Below are 21332 nucleotides of genomic sequence, written 5' to 3' on the forward strand. Positions count from 1 at the left end.
TCTACCGGTTCTGTACCAATAAGATCATCAAGCAAACCCTGTGTAGTCTGTGTTCTGGAACATTAAAAAAAATATTTGTCACATTTCCCCCCCACCCCCCCAAAAAAATGGCAGTTTGGCATCTTGTATATGATGGGTGTGATAAATATGACAGATTCTATGGTGATTCATTCCTTCTCTTCACATTCCAGGTCTATTAATATCGCACCATCTTGGATGTTGGTCCTATCATTACAGCTGACCCTGTAGTATGGGATCCAGGGCTACGGGAAGGCGTCCATGAACTTCTAATTAGTGCTAATTACTAATCTCCGTCACATATGTATTCATGGGATTATGTGAGCACTCACCACGTGCCGGGTTTTATTATTGGCCAGGAAAGTGTTAAAGGCTCCAATTTATTATTTATTCTGTATAATTATCAATATTTTGCGAGAGGTCCTCTTCCCGACGGCCGGAGAACGTGGATCCTCATTGTAGGTGTTGGATTCAGCCATGGGGTATTAATGATAGATGACACCAAGTGATGGCCTTCTACCCCCAATCACATCTGCCCCATACCTGGAGGTCTTCCTTTCCCAAAATATATAGTGACAGAAGCAGAAGCAAGTCCGGGATGGTCAAGGATCCCATTTAATATGATATCATGAAAAATAAACATCTGTTTTGTTTTTGTCCTAAAATTAAATAAAAAAAAAATATATTTTTTTTTATTGTTTTTTTTTTTCTTTTTTTGTATTCCTTTTTTTGTGTTAATTATTCCTTTATGGAAATTTTTAACTCTTTTATTTTTTTAGTCCATTAAGGATTTTTTTATTTCAATGTATATTTTTCTATTGTTTTTATTCTTTTATTTTATTTTTAAATAAATATTTTATGAATTATAAATTTCTTTTTATATATATATATATTTTTTTTATTATTTTTTTATTTCGCTTTTTTCCATTTTTTTTTACTGTTTATATTTTTTTTAAATCTTTTAATTTTGTAATTCCTTTGAAGATTTTTTATTTTCACATTTTTTTTAAATATTTCATTTATGCATTTATTATTTTTCTGTTAATTATTATTTTTTTTTTTTTTTACTTCCATTTTTTTTTTCATTTTTTTATTATAAGTTGTTTTTTTTTATAATTTTTTGGGATTTTTTTATTTTCATGTTTGTTTCCTTTCAGGTTTTTTTTTTATTCTTTTTATTTATCTTTATAATTCCTTTGGGGATTTTTTATTATTTTTTAAATGTTTTCTTTCTATTTTTTTTTATTCTTTTTTTTTTTTTTTCAATAATTCCTTTGGGGATTTTTTATTATTTTTTTATGTTTTCTTTCTATTTTTTTATTCTTTTTTTTTTTTTTTTCAATAATTCCCTTGGGGATTTTTTTTTAGTCGCAATTTTTTTGTTTTTGTTTTAAATGATGATTTATCGGCATGTATCTGTATGCCAATACCTTATTCTGTCCCAGTAATAGCAAATATAGTCAGACATCCCTGCGGTAGTTGAAAAGGAACCCGAGTTGTCTTTTTGGTCTAGTGAGGACTGTTGCTCCTTCTGTCAAAGTAAAAATGAATAAATAAAAAACTAATAAAATGGCACATTTAATTTTGTATTCAAAACAATTGATTATATAATCAATAATTATTAATACATAATTAAAAATCGCGTCACCTTCCTTTTAAGGAAATTTAAAGGCCGAGCATTACTTCCTGCAAAAAAAAAAAAAAAAAAGATATGCAAATTAGTTCTCCAAGAGGAAGAAAAATGGCTGTTTAGTGTTGCGTATATTAGTCAATTGCAGGTAACCCTAATTCTAAACTAAAAAATGTAAAAAGATTAAAAAGAAATATTTGATATCGTTGAGTAATTAAAAGTCTAATCTATGAAAACATAAAAATATTTAACCTGTAAGTTAAAAGAAAAAAAAAATTGAAATGCCAAAATCGCATTATATGGTCGCGATTTCACCACATTGGATTTTTTTTTTAACATTTTTTCGCTACATTATATGGTAAAATAAATTATGTCATTCGAACCAACGCTGTTGATGATAAATAAAAAATAATTACTACGCCGGGGGGAGCACAGGAGGAAAAAAAAAAAATCAAAAAAATCAAAAGTGCAAAATTGCCCATCCGAGAAAACAAAAAAAAAAACAATTAAAAAATCAAAAGTGAAAAATTGCCCAGTTGGGAAGGGGTTAACAGCATCGCTGTTGCAGTATGGTTTCTACATTGTAGCAACTTGTGACCACTTTGTCTGTTCCTTGGAAAACAACTTTCCCTGTTCAATAGTTGTCATTGGCTCCACCCGGGAGAGAGAGAAAGTTTTGTAAATATTTGCTTGATACAATGTATCAGGTCACGGAATGAGAAAATAAAGGATTTCCTGCGTTTTTCTTCGGCGGTGATAAAGCCGCCGGCGTCCTGTCGGGAGGTCATCCATTTAAAATTGTGTAATGACTCGATTTTCTGTAGGAAGAGCCTCCAAAATGTGAAATAACCCAGCTTGCCATTTCTTAATACCCGGTAGAATTTCCAGTCGGTAACTATAGCAACCATAGAACAAAGTTACTTTGCGCAATATCAAAGAATTGCTGTTTTTAGAAATCTTGGAGGCTCAGTACGTTTCACACACCTATGGAGAGTAAAAGTACATCAGCGGGCCCCCCGGGGGTCTATCATACACCCAGGGACTGGATGGTCTTAATTTTCGGCTGCTGTTCCTTTCCCCTTCAGATCATAGACAGAAGCTGCGATTGTCTTTGTGATACATTGTAGTATGTCAAACTGTGAAAAATCTGCAAAAAATATCTTTTTTTTTGTTGCTTTTGGCGCCTTTCAATTATTCAGTAACGCGGCTCCTTTGTGGAATAGTAAACTCTGATTTTTTTTTTTTTTTCCCAAAGAAGATACTTTGAGAGTTGAATGGAAATGTCGGTCTGAGCCGCGGTACGTGTTGTACTCAAACACTGCGTCGAAAAAAAAAAAAGTATTTGTCTGACAGGAGTGAAGCGCAGTGCGTAGGATCGTCCAGATATAGAAAGCTGCCACACTTCTGTATGAGGGCCGATCATCATCACTGACGGGCGGGGATTACATTTTATAATGACTGCATGGGGTACATGGGATTAAAGGGGAACTCCGCTTCTGTAGCTGTATTAATTCTCACCTGCCAGGTGGATCCATTAAGTCCCTTTTCTGGATAAATAGCTGTAATGCTGCTTGGACAGATGCAGCAGAGCGGGAGTGTAGTGCTAAGATGTTAATGGCCATCGGGAATCCATATTGGTAGCCTGTCTTTAACACTAGGACTACTGGTATAGTCATTTTGACTACTTACTTCCAGTAGTTCTAGTCAAGGTTCACGAGCCCAGTAGTCCTAGTGTTAAGGAACCTTTAAGATATTAGACAGTAAGGCTATGTGCACACGTTCAGGCTTTTTCGCGGTAAAAACGCTATCAAAACTCATTAAAAACGCATACATTATGCATTCTATCATTTAGAATGCATTCTGCATGTTATGTGCACATGGATGCGTTTTTTTCCGCGAAAAAAACGCATCGCGGTAAAAAAAATGAGCATGTTCATTATTTTTGCAGATTTTCTGCGTTTTTCCCGCAATTCTATGCATTTGGGAAAAAACGCACAAAAAACGCACCAAAAAACGCGTCAAAATCGCGGTAAAAACGCATGCGGATTTCTGGCAGAAATGTCCGGTTTTTGTCAGGAAAATTTCTGCAAGAAATCCTGACGTGTGCACATACATAACAGTTCAGCTTATATTACCCTTGTATTTTCCGTAATTTTCCCAACACCTGGACGTCATAGCTCCTTTATCAATCTTTAGTGGGAAAGCGTATATTTATAGTATCATCCAATTACTGCATAGTTTCGTTATCCACGGTTAGTGAGAAATGTCATGTTTATAGAATGGTAAAACATTTGGTACCACAAGAGCCTTTGCCATATTTTTTCCGGTGATGTATTTGTCCGAGGTTGATTGATGTCTGAAGAGTTGGCCACTCTACCAAAGGGATACTATATCGGACAAATAGAACTTGTTAGGGCTTGCGCAATACTTGGTTACACAAGCATTTGTTTCTAAACACAATATAAGTTGGGGAAGACTTCAGCTAAGACAGAAGCCCTGTTAACCTGTGGACTAAAAAGGGACGCCCGTGACACCACAGTGTAGATCCCAGGAATTTCTCTGTCTTCGCTGTTCTGCTTCTCACAGCTGATGTTCCCGGACAGATGATGTGCTATTCCTGGTGAAGTTTTTCCTGTGTAGCATGCAATGTAAGTGCTTTACCTTTGTGATTTATAGTATGCAAACTGTACACAATATCACACTATTTCCTATTTTCTGCAATCATTTACTAATTATAATAAAATTAATCGCCTTCTTTAAAGCCGTATCCCACCCCTTTGAATACTTGGCAACACAGGTAGGAATAACACAGGCTGTAGAGATTGTATAGTAACTGGAGTAGAGCAGTAGCCCACTCTGAAACCAGAGCGTAGAGAGATGAGAGAATAGAGTAATTCTCATTTTCCTATTCGGAATTAGTAAGTGGTGTAACATAGCCCAGTGATGTAGCCATGATGGGTATGACAAGAGACTCACTGTGGTAAAATAGCAGAGACCAGCGATGTAGCAAAGGTAGCAGTGGTGGTTATGTCAGGAGACTCACTGTGGCAAAATAACAGAACCCAGTGATGTAGCAGAGCTGGGTATCCCAGGATACTTCGTGTTACAAAATAACAGAGACCAGTGATATAGCAGAGTTGGGTATATCAGCAGAGTCACTGTGGCAAAATAGCATAGCCCAGCGATGTAACAGAGGTAGCAGTGGTGGGTATTCCAGGAGACTCACTGTGACAAAATAACAGAAAATAGGGGATTGTTCCAGTTTCATAAAATTCCATAGTTTATTAGAATATCTTTAAAATTGAATAAAGTCACAAGGTTCACATGACAATCCGTGTTACTACAGCTTTGATAAAGATATTTTAATAAACTATGGAATTTTATGAAACTGGAACAATCCCTCTTTTTTTTACAGTGATTGCACATGTGGCCACACATGTTCCATGCTTCAACATGCTGAATACCACTGTAGAAGAGCTGTTTTCACTTCAATTTCTCTTTGCAAAATAACAGAGCCCTGCGATGTAGCAGAGATGGGTGCGTCATGAGACTCACTGTGGCAAAATTACAAAGACCAGTGATGCAGCAGAGGTTGGTATGTGAGGCGAGTCAGTGTGGCAAAATACCAGAGACCAGTGATACAGCAGAGGTTGGTATGTCAGGAGAGTCACTGTGGCAAAATAACAGAGCCCTGCGATGTAGCAGAGATGGGTGCGTCATGAGACTCACTGTGGCAAAATAACAAAGACCAGTGATGCAGCAGAGGTTGGTATGTGAGGAGAGTCACTGTGGCAAAATAACAGAGACCAGTGATACAGCAGAGGTGGGTATGTCAGGAGAGTCACTGTGGCAAAATAACAAAGACCAGTGATACAGCAGAGGTGGGTATGTGTGAGGAGAGTCACTGTGGCAAAATAACAAAGACCAGTGATACAGCAGAGGTGGGTATGTGAGGAGAGTCACTGTGGCAAAATAACAGAGACCAGCTATGCAGCAGAGGTGGGTATGTCAGGAGAGTCACTGTGGCAAAATAACAGAGACCAGCTATGCAGCAGAGGTGGGTATGTCAGGAGAGTCACTGTGGCAAAATAACAAAGACCAGTGATACAGCAGAGGTGGGTATGTGAGGAGAGTCACTGTGGCAAAATAACAAAGACCAGTGATACAGCAGAGGTGGGTATGTGAGGAGAGTCACTGTGGCAAAATAACAGAGACCAGCTATGCAGCAGAGGTGGGTATGTCAGGAGAGTCACTGTGGCAAAATAACAAAGACCAGTGATACAGCAGAGGTGGGTATGTGAGGAGAGTCACTGTGGCAAAATAACAGAGACCAGTGATTCAGCAGAGGTGGGTATGTCAGGAGAGTCAGTGTGGCAAAATAACAGAGACCAGCGATGCAGCAGAGGTGGGTATGTGAGGAGAGTCACTGTGGCAAAATAACAAAGACCAGTGATACAGCAGAGGTGGGTATGTGAGGAGAGTCACTGTGGCAAAATAACAGAGACCAGCGATGCAGCAGAGGTGGGTATGTCAGGAGAGTCACTGTGGCAAAATAACAGAGACCAGCGATGCAGCAGAGGTGGGTATGTGAGGAGAGTCACTGTGGCAAAATAACAAAGACCAGTGATACAGCAGAGGTGGGTATGTGAGGAGAGTCACTGTGGCAAAATAACAGAGACCAGTGATACAGCAGAGGTGGGTATGTGAGGAGAGTCACTGTGGCAAAATAACAGAGACCAGCGATGCAGCAGAGGTGGGTATGTCAGGAGAGTCACTGTGGCAAAATAACAGAGACCAGCGATGCAGCAGAGGTGGGTATGTGAGGAGAGTCACTGTGGCAAAATAACAGAGACCAGTGATGCAGCAGAGGTGGGTATGTCAGGAGAGTCACTGTGGCAAAATAACAGAGACCAGCGATGCAGCAGAGGTGGGTATGTGAGGAGAGTCACTGTGGCAAAATAACAGAGCCCTGCGATGTAGCAGAGATGGGTGCGTCATGAGACTCACTGTGGCAAAATAACAAAGACCAGTGATGCAGCAGAGGTTGGTATGTGAGGAGAGTCACTGTGGCAAAATAACAGAGACCAGCGATGCAGCAGAGGTGGGTATGTGAGGAGAGTCACTGTGGCAAAATAACAAAGACCAGTGATACAGCAGAGGTTGGTATGTGAGGAGAGTCACTGTGGTAAAATAACAGAGACCAGTGATACAGCAGAGGTGGGTATGTGAGGAGAGTCACTGTGGCAAAATAACAGAGACCAGCTATGCAGCAGAGGTGGGTATGTCAGGAGAGTCACTGTGGCAAAATAACAAAGACCAGTGATACAGCAGCGGTGGGTATGTGAGGAGAGTCACTGTGGCAAAATAACAAAGACCAGTGATACAGCAGAGGTGGGTATGTCAGGAGAGTCAGTGTGGCAAAATAACAGAGACCAGCGATGCAACAGAGGTGGGTATGTCAGGAGAGTCACTGTGGCAAAATAACAAAGACCAGCAATGCAACAGAGGTGGGTATGTCAGGAGAGTCAGTGTGGCAAAATAACAGAGACCAGCGATACAGCAGAGGTGGGTATGTCAGGAGAGTCACTGTGGCAAAATAACAAAGACCAGTGATACAGCAGAGGTGGGTATGTGAGGAGAGTCACTGTGGTAAAATAACAGAGACCAGTGATACAGCAGAGGTGGGTATGTGAGGAGAGTCACTGTGGCAAAATAACAGAGACCAGTGATACAGCAGAGGTGGGTATGTGAGGAGAGTCACTGTGGCAAAATAACAGAGCCCTGCGATGTAGCAGAGATGGGTGCGTCATGAGACTCACTGTGGCAAAATAACAAAGACCAGTGATGCAGCAGAGGTTGGTATGTGAGGAGAGTCACTGTGGCAAAATAACAGAGACCAGCGATGCAGCAGAGGTGGGTATGTGAGGAGAGTCACTGTGGCAAAATAACAGAGACCAGCTATGCAGCAGAGGTGGGTATGTCAGGAGAGTCACTGTGGCAAAATAACAAAGACCAGTGATACAGCAGAGGTGGGTATGTGAGGAGAGTCACTGTGGCAAAATAACAGAGACCAGTGATGCAGCAGAGGTGGGTATGTCAGGAGAGTCACTGTGGCAAAATAACAGAGACCAGCGATGCAGCAGAGGTGGGTATGTGAGGAGAGTCACTGTGGCAAAATAACAGAGCCCTGCGATGTAGCAGAGATGGGTGTGTCATGAGACTCACTGTGGCAAAATAACAAAGACCAGTGATGCAGCAGAGGTTGGTATGTGAGGAGAGTCACTGTGGCAAAATAACAGAGACCAGCGATGCAGCAGAGGTGGGTATGTGAGGAGAGTCACTGTGGCAAAATAACAAAGACCAGTGATACAGCAGAGGTTGGTATGTGAGGAGAGTCACTGTGGTAAAATAACAGAGACCAGTGATACAGCAGAGGTGGGTATGTGAGGAGAGTCACTGTGGCAAAATAACAGAGACCAGCTATGCAGCAGAGGTGGGTATGTCAGGAGAGTCACTGTGGCAAAATAACAAAGACCAGTGATACAGCAGCGGTGGGTATGTGAGGAGAGTCACTGTGGCAAAATAACAAAGACCAGTGATACAGCAGAGGTGGGTATGTCAGGAGAGTCAGTGTGGCAAAATAACAGAGACCAGCGATGCAACAGAGGTGGGTATGTCAGGAGAGTCACTGTGGCAAAATAACAAAGACCAGCGATGCAACAGAGGTGGGTATGTCAGGAGAGTCAGTGTGGCAAAATAACAGAGACCAGCGATACAGCAGAGGTGGGTATGTCAGGAGAGTCACTGTGGCAAAATAACAAAGACCAGTGATACAGCAGAGGTGGGTATGTGAGGAGAGTCACTGTGGTAAAATAACAGAGACCAGTGATACAGCAGAGGTGGGTATGTGAGGAGAGTCACTGTGGCAAAATAACAGAGACCAGTGATACAGCAGAGATGGGTGCGTCATGAGACTCACTGTGGCAAAATAACAAAGACCAGTGATGCAGCAGAGGTTGGTATGTGAGGAGAGTCACTGTGGCAAAATAACAGAGACCAGCGATGCAGCAGAGGTGGGTATGTCAGGAGAGTCACTGTGGCAAAATAACAAAGACCAGTGATACAGCAGAGGTTGGTATGTGAGGAGAGTCACTGTGGTAAAATAACAGAGACCAGTGATACAGCAGAGGTGGGTATGTGAGGAGAGTCACTGTGGCAAAATAACAGAGACCAGCTATGCAGCAGAGGTGGGTATGTCAGGAGAGTCACTGTGGCAAAATAACAAAGACCAGTGATACAGCAGAGGTGGGTATGTGAGGAGAGTCACTGTGGCAAAATAACAGAGACCAGTGATGCAGCAGAGGTGGGTATGTCAGGAGAGTCACTGTGGCAAAATAACAGAGACCAGCGATGCAGCAGAGGTGGGTATGTGAGGAGAGTCACTGTGGCAAAATAACAGAGCCCTGCGATGTAGCAGAGATGGGTGTGTCATGAGACTCACTGTGGCAAAATAACAAAGACCAGTGATGCAGCAGAGGTTGGTATGTGAGGAGAGTCACTGTGGCAAAATAACAGAGACCAGCGATGCAGCAGAGGTGGGTATGTCAGGAGAGTCACTGTGGCAAAATAACAAAGACCAGTGATACAGCAGAGGTTGGTATGTGAGGAGAGTCACTGTGGTAAAATAACAGAGACCAGTGATACAGCAGAGGTGGGTATGTGAGGAGAGTCACTGTGGCAAAATAACAGAGACCAGCTATGCAGCAGAGGTGGGTATGTCAGGAGAGTCACTGTGGCAAAATAACAAAGACCAGTGATACAGCAGAGGTGGGTATGTGAGGAGAGTCACTGTGGCAAAATAACAGAGACCAGTGATGCAGCAGAGGTGGGTATGTCAGGAGAGTCACTGTGGCAAAATAACAGAGACCAGCGATGCAGCAGAGGTGGGTATGTGAGGAGAGTCACTGTGGCAAAATAACAGAGCCCTGCGATGTAGCAGAGATGGGTGTGTCATGAGACTCACTGTGGCAAAATAACAAAGACCAGTGATGCAGCAGAGGTTGGTATGTGAGGAGAGTCACTGTGGCAAAATAACAGAGACCAGCGATGCAGCAGAGGTGGGTATGTGAGGAGAGTCACTGTGGCAAAATAACAAAGACCAGTGATACAGCAGAGGTTGGTATGTGAGGAGAGTCACTGTGGTAAAATAACAGAGACCAGTGATACAGCAGAGGTGGGTATGTGAGGAGAGTCACTGTGGCAAAATAACAGAGACCAGCTATGCAGCAGAGGTGGGTATGTCAGGAGAGTCACTGTGGCAAAATAACAAAGACCAGTGATACAGCAGCGGTGGGTATGTGAGGAGAGTCACTGTGGCAAAATAACAAAGACCAGTGATACAGCAGAGGTGGGTATGTCAGGAGAGTCAGTGTGGCAAAATAACAGAGACCAGCGATGCAACAGAGGTGGGTATGTCAGGAGAGTCACTGTGGCAAAATAACAAAGACCAGCGATGCAACAGAGGTGGGTATGTCAGGAGAGTCAGTGTGGCAAAATAACAGAGACCAGCGATACAGCAGAGGTGGGTATGTCAGGAGAGTCACTGTGGCAAAATAACAAAGACCAGTGATACAGCAGAGGTGGGTATGTGAGGAGAGTCACTGTGGTAAAATAACAGAGACCAGTGATACAGCAGAGGTGGGTATGTGAGGAGAGTCACTGTGGCAAAATAACAGAGACCAGTGATACAGCAGAGGTGGGTATGTGAGGAGAGTCACTGTGGCAAAATAACAGAGCCCTGCGATGTAGCAGAGATGGGTGCGTCATGAGACTCACTGTGGCAAAATAACAAAGACCAGTGATGCAGCAGAGGTTGGTATGTGAGGAGAGTCACTGTGGCAAAATAACAGAGACCAGCGATGCAGCAGAGGTGGGTATGTGAGGAGAGTCACTGTGGCAAAATAACAAAGACCAGTGATACAGCAGAGGTGGGTATGTCAGGAGAGTCAGTGTGGCAAAATAACAAAGACCAGTGATACAGCAGAGGTTGGTATGTGAGGAGAGTCACTGTGGTAAAATAACAGAGACCAGTGATACAGCAGAGGTGGGTATGTGAGGAGAGTCACTGTGGCAAAATAACAGAGACCAGCTATGCAGCAGAGGTGGGTATGTCAGGAGAGTCACTGTGGCAAAATAACAAAGACCAGTGATACAGCAGCGGTGGGTATGTGAGGAGAGTCACTGTGGCAAAATAACAAAGACCAGTGATACAGCAGAGGTGGGTATGTCAGGAGAGTCAGTGTGGCAAAATAACAGAGACCAGCGATGCAACAGAGGTGGGTATGTCAGGAGAGTCACTGTGGCAAAATAACAAAGACCAGCGATGCAACAGAGGTGGGTATGTCAGGAGAGTCAGTGTGGCAAAATAACAGAGACCAGCGATACAGCAGAGGTGGGTATGTCAGGAGAGTCAGTGTGGCAAAATAACAAAGACCAGTGATACAGCAGAGGTGGGTATGTGAGGAGAGTCACTGTGGTAAAATAACAGAGACCAGTGATACAGCAGAGGTGGGTATGTGAGGAGAGTCACTGTGGTAAAATAACAGAGACCAGTGATACAGCAGAGGTGGGTATGTGAGGAGAGTCACTGTGGCAAAATAACAGAGACCAGCGATGCAGCAGAGGTGGGTATGTCAGGAGAGTCACTGTGGCAAAATAACAGAGACCAGTGATTCAGCAGAGGTGGGTATGTCAGGAGAGTCAGTGTGGCAAAATAACAGAGACCAGCGATGCAACAGAGGTGGGTATGTCAGGAGAGTCACTGTGGCAAAATAACAAAGACCAGCGATGCAACAGAGGTGGGTATGTCAGGAGAGTCAGTGTGGCAAAATAACAGAGACCAGCGATACAGCAGAGGTGGGTATGTCAGGAGAGTCAGTGTGGCAAAATAACAAAGACCAGTGATACAGCAGAGGTGGGTATGTGAGGAGAGTCACTGTGGTAAAATAACAGAGACCAGCGATGTAGCAGAGGTGGGTATGTGAGGAGAGTAACTGTGGCAAAATAACAAAGACCAGTGATACAGCAGAGGTGGGTATGTGAGGAGAGTCACTGTGGCAAAATACAAGAGACCAGTGATGCAGCAGAGGTGGGTATGTCAGGAGAGTCACTGTGGCAAAATAACAGAGACCAGTGATGCAGCAGAGGTGGGTATGTCAGGAGAGTCACTGTGGCAAAATACCAGAGACCAGCGATGCAGCAGAGGTGGGTATGTCAGGAGAGTCACTGTGGCAAAATAACAGAGACCAGTGATGCAGCAGAGGTGGGTATGTGAGGAGAGTCACTGTGGCAAAATACCAGAGACCAGTGATGCAGCAGAGGTGGGTATGTCAGGAGAGTCACTGTGGCAAAATACCAGAGACCAGCGATGCAGCAGAGGTGGGTATGTCAGGAGAGTCAGTGTGGCAAAATAACAGAGATGAGTGATACAGCAGAGGTGGGTATGTCAGGAGAGTCACTGTGGCAAAATAACAGAGACCAGCGATGCAGCAGAGGTGGGTATGTCAGGAGAGTCACTGTGGCAAAATACCAGAGACCAGCGATGCAGCAGAGGTGGGTATGTCAGGAGAGTCAGTGTGGCAAAATAACGGAGACCAGTGATGCAGCAGAGGTGGGTATGTCAGGAGAGTCAGTGTGGCAAAATAACGGAGACCAGTGATGCAGCAGAGGTGGGTATGTCAGGAGAGTCAGTGTGGCAAAATAACAGAGACCAGCGATGCAGCAGAGGTGGGTATGTCAGGAGAGTCACTGTGGCAAAATACCAGAGACCAGCGATGCAGCAGAGGTGGGTATGTCAGGAGAGTCACTGTGGCAAAATACCAGAGATGAGTGATGCAGCAGAGGTGGGTATGTCACGAGAGTCACTGGCGCTAGAATGACGTGTGCACAGGATTTTATTACTATGGCTTATGGTTTGACTATATGGTTAGCTATCTTGCTGCATTATATTCTGGGATCATGACATTTAATGTTTAGGTGATTACTATTTGCAAACATGCAGTTATGTGGTCATAGGAAGTTCCATCTGCTGTACAACAGGCTGCTTCTTTGTGGTGCACAGACTTGTTTTAGGTTCATCCACATCGCACAAGGGCAACAGGGAGAAATAGTAAATGAAGCCCTTTAGACAGCACGACGTTCATGAATGTCATAGTGGTTACAAAGGTGGTGCTTACGGTAGTTCTATATACTTTTCTATAGTCTGTATACTTAGAGTTTGCAGTCAGATCTTATGCTCCCTCTAATGGTAACTGCAGGAAACTACAGTTGTGGCCAAAAGTTTTGAGACTGATTTTGATCTTTTATTAGGATGTTCCTATTGTTATTCAAGTACAATTATCAGTATTCTTTTAGGTTTTTACCCTTTTATTGACAAATACATGAAGTTTGTGTCAAGCCTCAATATTCCCAGAATTGTCCATTTTATCTCCAGACTAGTGTTGAGCCACCCCCCTAGTGTTCGAGTTCGATTCGTCGAACTCCGTTGAAACCAATGGCAGGCAAACACAAACACATACAAACACATAGAAAACACATAGAAAACACCTTAAAAGGTGTCCAAAAGCTGACAAACTGCTCAGAAGACACAACAAACACATGGAAAAGTCACAACTACATATAGTCATGTGAAAAGAAAAGAGGTGGAGGAGTAAAAGGAGGAGGAGACACAGATATAGGCATGTCATGCCCTTCTAAAATCAAGAAAGGGTGGAGTAAAAATCTAAAATCACTCTACCAACACCCAGACGTCGTTAAAAAAAAAAGAAAAGAAAAGAAATATCTTTAGGTAGAATGGCGGCGGGTCCATTCAGAACACTTTCCTTAGAAGACGTAGTGGTACCCCTGTTGGGAGTTGTGCCAAAAAAGGAACCCAATACATTCAGACTAATCCACCATTTGTCGTATCCAAGGGGCAGGTCAGTAAACGACAACATCGACGCGGAACCAAATACAGTACTATATACTGTACCTCCTTTGACAAGGCAATCATGCGGGTCAAGAAGTTGGGAAGGGGCACCCTAATGGTCAAAACAGACATTGAGGGGGCGTTCCGGTTACTACCTGTGCCTCCGAATAGTGTCCTCCCATTGGGCTGCTTCTGTGAAGGAGCATACTACATAGATCGCTGTTTGCCCATGGGGTGCTCCATATCCTGATCACTATTTGAGGCGTTTAGTTGCTTCCTCGAATGTGTCGTCTTGGACGTTTCTAAGGGGGCACATATTATCCATTACCTCGATGACTTCTTATGCCTGGGCCAAAAAGATTCGCCACACTCGGTAGTCCACCTGTGAGAAGGAGAGAGCTGGAGGGAGAGTGCACACCCCAGAGCCGAGGGGTTAGGCCGGGGACACACACAACGTATAAAAAAACGGTCCGTTTTTGACGGACGAGAATCGCACAAATGTTTACAAAACATTGATCCGTGTGCAGTGCGAGGATGCGATTTTCTCGCATCAAATGATCCGTGCGACATCCGTATGGCATCCGTACTGCGTGTTTTTATCGCAGGCTTGCAAAACCAACATACGGCTATACAAGGGATCCATGTGACAAAAAAAATATATATATACTGTCTATATATATATATATATATATATATATGTCAGTAGACATATATATATATATATATATATATATATATTAATATTTCATCCAGTGCGATATAGCAGAAAGCCGGTAATTCAATTACCGACTTCTGCTTTCTCCTTCCTAAACCCGACATGATATGACACATGGTTACATACAGTAAACCATCTCATATCCCCATTTTTTTTGCATATTCCACACTACTAATGTCAGTAGTGTGGAAACAGGAACACATGGGCTACTTGCACAGTGAACAAGTCTGTATGATCATGTTCACACACCACCAAGAAACCTGAAGACACAAAAGAGAATAGTAAAACCAAAAACACTCAGTTTGAAAAAATGTTGCAGTAATCCGCAAGTGCTAGTAAAAGATGTAAAAAACAGGGTATTTGGTTGATACGTTTTTTGCAAAAAATGTATACTAAGCTGCTCTACCAATCTTCACGGTATACCCTTATCAGAGCAGTCCTAACTAATGTATGCAATCCCTATCTGATGTATTTAAAAACCTGATCATCTGTATATAACCTGTGTGAACAGGGTTCAGAGAGGAAAAATCCATGTGTGCATACAGGGTAGAATCAGTGAGTGGATTGAGAGTAGAATAAATTAATACAACAACCTTTGTGTTTTTTTCATTAAATTAATTTTTAATAATGTGTGTGTGTTATTTTTTTTTAACCCTTTACTAGTATTGGATTAATAATGGATAGGTGTCATAATTGACGCCTCTCCATTATTAATTAGGCTTAATGTCACCTTACAATAGCAAGGTGACATTAACCCTTCATTACCCCATATCCCACCGCTACACGGGAATGGGAAGAGAGTGGCCAAGTGCCAGAATAGGCGCATCTTCCAGATGTGCCTTTTCTGGGGTGGCTGGGGGCAGATGTTTTTAGCCAGGGGGGGGCCAATAACCATGGACCCTCTCCAGGCTATTAATATCTGCCCTCAGTCACTGGCTTTACTACTCTGGCGGAGAAAATTGTGCGGGAACCCACGCCAATTTTTTCCGCCATTTAACCCCTTAATTTAATAGAACGGCCAAATTTTGCATAGACACACTACTGACATTAGTAGTGTGGAATATGCAAAAAAAATGGGGATATGAGATGGTTTACTGTATGTAAACCAGGTCTCATATCATGTCGGGTTTTAGGAAGGAGAAAGCTAAAGTCGGTAATTGAATTACCGGCTTTAAAGCTGTCTAGCGCAGGAAGAAATATTAATATATATATATATATATGTGTGTCTCACTGACATATATATATATATATATATATACCTATTCTATGTGTACACATTTATTCTACCTATTCTACTGTAAGCTGTCAGTGTGATTTTACTGTACACCGCACTGAATTACCGGCTTTTCTCTCTAACAGCGCTGCGTATTCCTCGCAAGTCACACTGCTGGTCCGTGTGTGATCCGTATTTTTGGGGCTTCCATAGACTTTCATTGGCGAGTCTCGGCCGAGAAACGCTGACAATCGCAGCATGCTGCGATTTCACTCGGATCCTGAATACGGGCGAGAAAATATCGGATGATGGGAGCTGCCCCATTGATTAACATTGGGACGAGTGCTATGCGATTTTTTTATCGCATTGCACTCGTCCGTATTACGGTCCAGTGTGACCCCGGCCTTAGATTGAGAAAGGAAGAAGGCTGTGTAGCTTGCTTCATGGGTGGGGTACGCTGCTGAGTAGCACTAAATTCTACTAGGCCCAAAAGGATTTCCTGGGCCAGATACCGTTACAAAATAGTACTTAGGTAAACAGGCGGTGTAGCTTGCTTCATGGGTGGGGTACGAGGATGAGTAGCAGAAATTGCTACTAGGCCCAAAAGGATTTCCTGGGACAGATGCCGTTAAAAATAGTACTTGGGTAAACAGGTGGTGGATGGCTGGGCTACTCTGCTGACTAGCAGACACTGAAGCTTTGGAGCAGACCTCTGAATCCCAGGCCAGAGTATGAGTAAACAACTCTGCAGACGACCCCACCCACCTGGAATTGACGATGGCAACGTCATGTAAAACTCAGCAACGGGACTCCAAAAAGAGTCTCCATTTTTTCCAAAAATTCAGCCACAGACACCACTTAAGTGGCATAAATTTCGCTAGAGTTTTTTAAAACGGTTGGTGAGGTGATTTTCAAAAATCATCAAGCTTTTAGTCTCCCCAAGATGACACAGGGGTAGAAAAGTCCTTGCGGATCCCGGATTTGTTCATCTTCATGAATGTTAGTCTGTCTACATTGTCACTGGACAGCCGCGTGCGCTTATCTGTCAGCACACCACCAGCAGCGCTGAGCACACGTTCAGAGAGAACGCTGGCTGCGGGGCACGACAAGATCTCCAAGGCGTGAGTGGTGAGCTCAGGCCATTTTTCAAGATTGAAAGCCCAAAATGAGCCAGGGTCCAGTTCCACAGTCATGGCATCGATGTTAACTTGGAGATACTCCTGCACCATCCTCTCTAGGCATTGGCTGTGCGTCAGAATTCTTATCTCCTGTGGCCTTGCAAAGGATGGTCTAAAAAAATCTTGAAACGATTGGAAAAAATTGCTGTTACCACCAGATGCGATGTTACGGTTACGGTTTGAGTGATGACTCGATAGTCCCACGGTTGGCAAGTTAGAACTCAGAGATTCACTACTTGCACCACTGGTGTTTTGTGGGAAAGCAGATGTTAGATTCTGTAACAGTCTCTGCTGATACTCCTGCATGCGTGAATCCCTTTCTATGGCAGGAATTATTTCGCCAAATTTGCTTTTGTACCGGGGATCTAAGAGTGTGGCAACCCAGTTGTCGGCATTACTTCGGATTCTGACAATCCGAGGGTCATGTTGCAGGTAGTGCAGCAAGAAGGCACTTATGTGTCTTGCGCATCCAGGAGGACCAAGTCCTTGTCTTGGTGGTGGCGAGGAGAGAATTGTGCTTCCTTCGTCTGCCCTCTCCCCCCAACCTCGCACAACAGAAATTTGATCAAGGTCTCCCTCATCTGATATGTCTTCCATGCCCAGCGCCAGTTCGTCCTCCACTTCTTCCTCGCCTCCTGCACCTTCCTCAACAGTTTGGCTGCTACCATGCGCCCTCGGTAATCCCTCTCCCCCAGCCTCCAATGCCAGCCGCCTTGGTGCTGCTAACCTTCTTGACTTTGGAGATATGATCCCTTCCGCATACGACTCCTCCTGTTCCTCTACTCCTCCTCCTCCTCTTTGTTCAACCACCTGACTCCGAACACTGTGTAAGGTGTGCTCCAGCATGTAAATCACCGGAATGGTCATGCTAATAATGGCATCGTCAACACTAAACATCTTCGTCGCTATTTAAAAACTGTGCAGAAGGGTGCATAGGTCCCTGATCTGAGACCACTCCTGCAGCGTGATTTGCCCCACCTCTTGATCTCGTTGGCCCAGGCTATACATCATAACGTATTGCACCAGGGCTCGTCGTTGCTGCCACAGTCGCAACATGTGCAGAGTTTAATTCCACCGTGTGGGCACATCGCATTTTAGCCGGTGAACTGGCAGGCCCAATGACTTCTGTAGAGATGTAAGTCATTGAGCTGCGGGATGCGAACGGCGGAAGTGAGCACACAGCGACTGTGCCCTCTGCAGAAGCCCATCTAGTCCGGGTTAGTGGGATAAAAATTGCTGGACAATCAGGTTCAAAACGTGAGTCATACAAGGCACGTGTGTGACATTGCCCCGGCGAATGGCCGCACCAAGGTTTGCAGCATTGTCGCACACGGCCTTCCCTGGCTGCAGGTTGAGTGGAGACAACCATTGATGGAACTCGGTCTCCAGAGCTGTCCACTCCAACTCCTCAGCTGTGTGACTCACATTTCCCAGACATTTCACTGTAAACACCGCCTGATGCTGTTGAGCCCTGGTGACAGCATAGTAAGGAGGTGTTCAGGATTCCTTCTGCGCAGTTAGTACAGGGGTGGCATTACCAGACAGGCTTTGGGTGCAGGTGGAGGACCGAGAGGAGGTTGAGGAGGCAGAAGCAGTGGAGGAACTTCTAGATACAGAGGATCAGCGAGCAACTCATAGGGACAGCAAGACTTGGACAGCAGCCCCTTCTCCTGATGTCACCATAGTTACCCAGTGCCCAGTCACCGACATGTAACGCCCCTGTCCATGTCTACTCGTCCAAGTGTCTGTGGTGAAATGCACCCTGTCACACACACAGTTTCTCAAGGAAGCGGTGATGTTGTGTGCTGGTTACATGCTGGTGTAGCACAGGCACAGCATTCTTTGAGAAGTAGTGGCAACTGGGCATCTGGTACTGGGGTACTGTGACGGACATAAGGTCTCGAAAATCCTCCACCAGGCAGAAAGGCAGCATTTCTGTAGCCAACAGCTTGCAGATGGTGAGATTCAACCTCTTAGCTTTGTCATGGCTAGGAGGAAATGGTCTTTTACTTCTCCACATCTGAGGGACTGAGGGCTGGCTGCCGTGCTTAGACGGAGTTGAGTAGGGTGTCCCCGACAAACTGCTGGTCTGTGAGGAAGGTGCAGGCGGAGATGTTATGTTGCCTTGATCAAAATGTGGTGTCAATGTCAGAGAGCGCTCAACACCAACAGGTGTTTCCACTTGCAAATGTCCTGACGACCTGCCAATCATACTGGCTGTTGCGGGTAAAGTGGTGGAAGGTCTGCGTCCAAAACCATGTGCGACTGCTATCCCCACAGTCACAGAGGATGAAGAGGATGCGGATGCACTTGATGGGGCAGACGGTGGTTGACCCGGCCCACTAGGCCGCATTGTAGCACAGTGAGTTTCCCACTGCAACTTATGCCTCATATCCATGTGACGGTTCATGCATGAAGTACTCAAGCTAGTCATTTTTTGGCCTCTACTGAGATTTTGTAGACAATTCTTGCAGACAACATGAGTTGGGTCATCCTTTGCGATGTAAAAAATTGCCCAGGCTATGCAAGGCTTAGAGCCCGTGTGACCTGAAGAGCCTCCACGACTTCTGCTCAGAGGGACAGTTGGGGTTGAGGATGCAGTTGTTGACGTGCTTCCAGTACTCCGTCTCTGTCCAGGAAGGCGCAACCTAACCTCGTCGTCAGTCTCGTCACTACCATCCTCCTCCACCTCCTCTGCTGACCTCATGGACTGGCGGACTGTGGGTTGACAGTAAGTGGGGTCTCCAACCTCGTCATCATCATCCTGTGTGTTCTCACACCTGTCCTCAGAGCCAACCTCTTCCTGCCCTGACCGAAAAGTCAAGTTTTCGTTCCAATCAGGTATCTCAGTCGCATCATCATCTTTCTCATTGTCTCCACCAACAGGAGTTACAGTTTGGGAACGAGGGTCTACATTATGCTCAGAACCTTCTTCATCTGGGCCTGGATCCGACTTACAAAGATTTTGGGCATCAGTGCAGATCATTTCCTTGTCTGGATTCACAGAAGCTCTGGAGCAGACCTCTGATTCCCAGGCTATAGTATGAGTAAACAGCTCTGCAGACTCAACCATCTGTGTAACCCCATGCTCAGATGGGCGGCTGGAGACTTGGGAGCTGTGAGGAAGCAAGTGTGATTGGGGTGACAACTCTGATGACTGGAGTAGTTGTGATGTTGAAGTTGACATGGAGGAGAGCCCACTTGAACGAGCACTTGATATCCGTTCAAGCACCTGCTGTTTTTGTACCTCATCTGGAATTTTTGGCGATGCTCGTAGCGATGGTCGTAAGAAAGGGATCATATCAGATTGTCCACTAAAAGAAGTAGACATCTTACTTTGGCTGGAAGATGGTCTTTCTTCTGCAGATGTTACTGTTGCTTTACCACCTACCCCACGGACACAACCTTTTTTTCCCTTTGCAACACGCCTATTCCCCTTTCCACCAGCAGCAGGCCTTTTGCCACTCATTTTGGTTCTTAACTAATTGGCAACTCCGTATCTGTAGTTGTTGGCACAACAACCGATGGATGAAAACCGAGCAGAACAGAGTAGCCAAACTGTGGTACTAGGCCCAAAAGGATTTATTGGGTTAGATGCAGTAAAAATTTAGATACACAGGCGGTGTAGTTAGCTTCACAGGTGGGCTACTCCGCTGACGTGCAGGTACTGCTCCTAGGCCCAAAACAATTTACTGGGTTAGATGCAGTAAAAATTTAGATACACAGGCGGTGTAGTTAGCTTCACAGGCGGGCTACTCCGCTGACGTGCAGACACTGCTCCTAGGCCCAAAACTATTTACTGGGTTAGATGCAGTAAAAATGTAGATACACAGGCGGGCAACTCAGATGACTACCAAACAATGCTACTAGCCCAAAAGGATTGGCTGAGCTAGATTACACCAAATGCTGTGACAAACACTTGCACAGCACTGGCACAGACCTGCCTGGCCCAAAGTGCTAGGAACTGCTGTAATCTACCCTGAAAAGGGCTGATATTACAACTAGTCCCGACTCCTACCGACTCCCCAAACCTATCTCTCTGAAAATTTGCTCCAAAAAAAAACACTTTTAGACTGTATAGCGCCCACAGCAGTAGCAGTGCCGTATAACACTAAGCTGCAGCAGTGAGGAAATGGAGGCAACGGGGCAAATGGCTGGTTCTTATAGGGCAAGGACATGTGACATACACAGCCAATGACACATGCCCTTGCTTGTGTACATCACATGCACATTGCTGTGTGTGTGTGTGCAGTGCTGATAGGCTGAGAGACCGCATCGCCCCACTGTAGATGCGGGAAAAAAAAAAAAAAGGAGACCGGCATTATTTCAGCACAGATCTATCCCCTGCCCACTATACACTGAAACAGTCTATTAACAATGATAAACCGTTTTAATGTGCAAATCAAGTGAGGTTTTTGGTGAACGAACAGTTATCGAACAGAAACTCGAACAGCCAAATTTTAAGCAAATTGTTTGAGTTTGACAAACGACTCGAACACCGCCCAAAACAGCTCGAGTTTGAAATTGGCGAACAGTTCATCTCGAACACCGCTTATCTCTACTCCAGACGTCCGCCCTTCTCCCCAGCAGATGGATATGATGTTCTGGGTCAA

The 21332-nt window shown here is 44.4% G+C and overlaps 1 protein-coding gene across 2 annotated transcripts in view; it reads left to right on the forward strand.

Moving 5' to 3' along the window:
• DLG2 (discs large MAGUK scaffold protein 2) overlaps window positions 1–21332 on the forward strand; it is a 1534662-nt gene that overhangs the window by 435837 nt on the left and 1077493 nt on the right. The window lies entirely within an intron of this gene.

This window comes from Ranitomeya imitator, chromosome 3 (assembly GCF_032444005.1).
Source record: "Ranitomeya imitator isolate aRanImi1 chromosome 3, aRanImi1.pri, whole genome shotgun sequence".
Taxonomy (NCBI): Eukaryota; Metazoa; Chordata; class Amphibia; order Anura; family Dendrobatidae; genus Ranitomeya; species Ranitomeya imitator.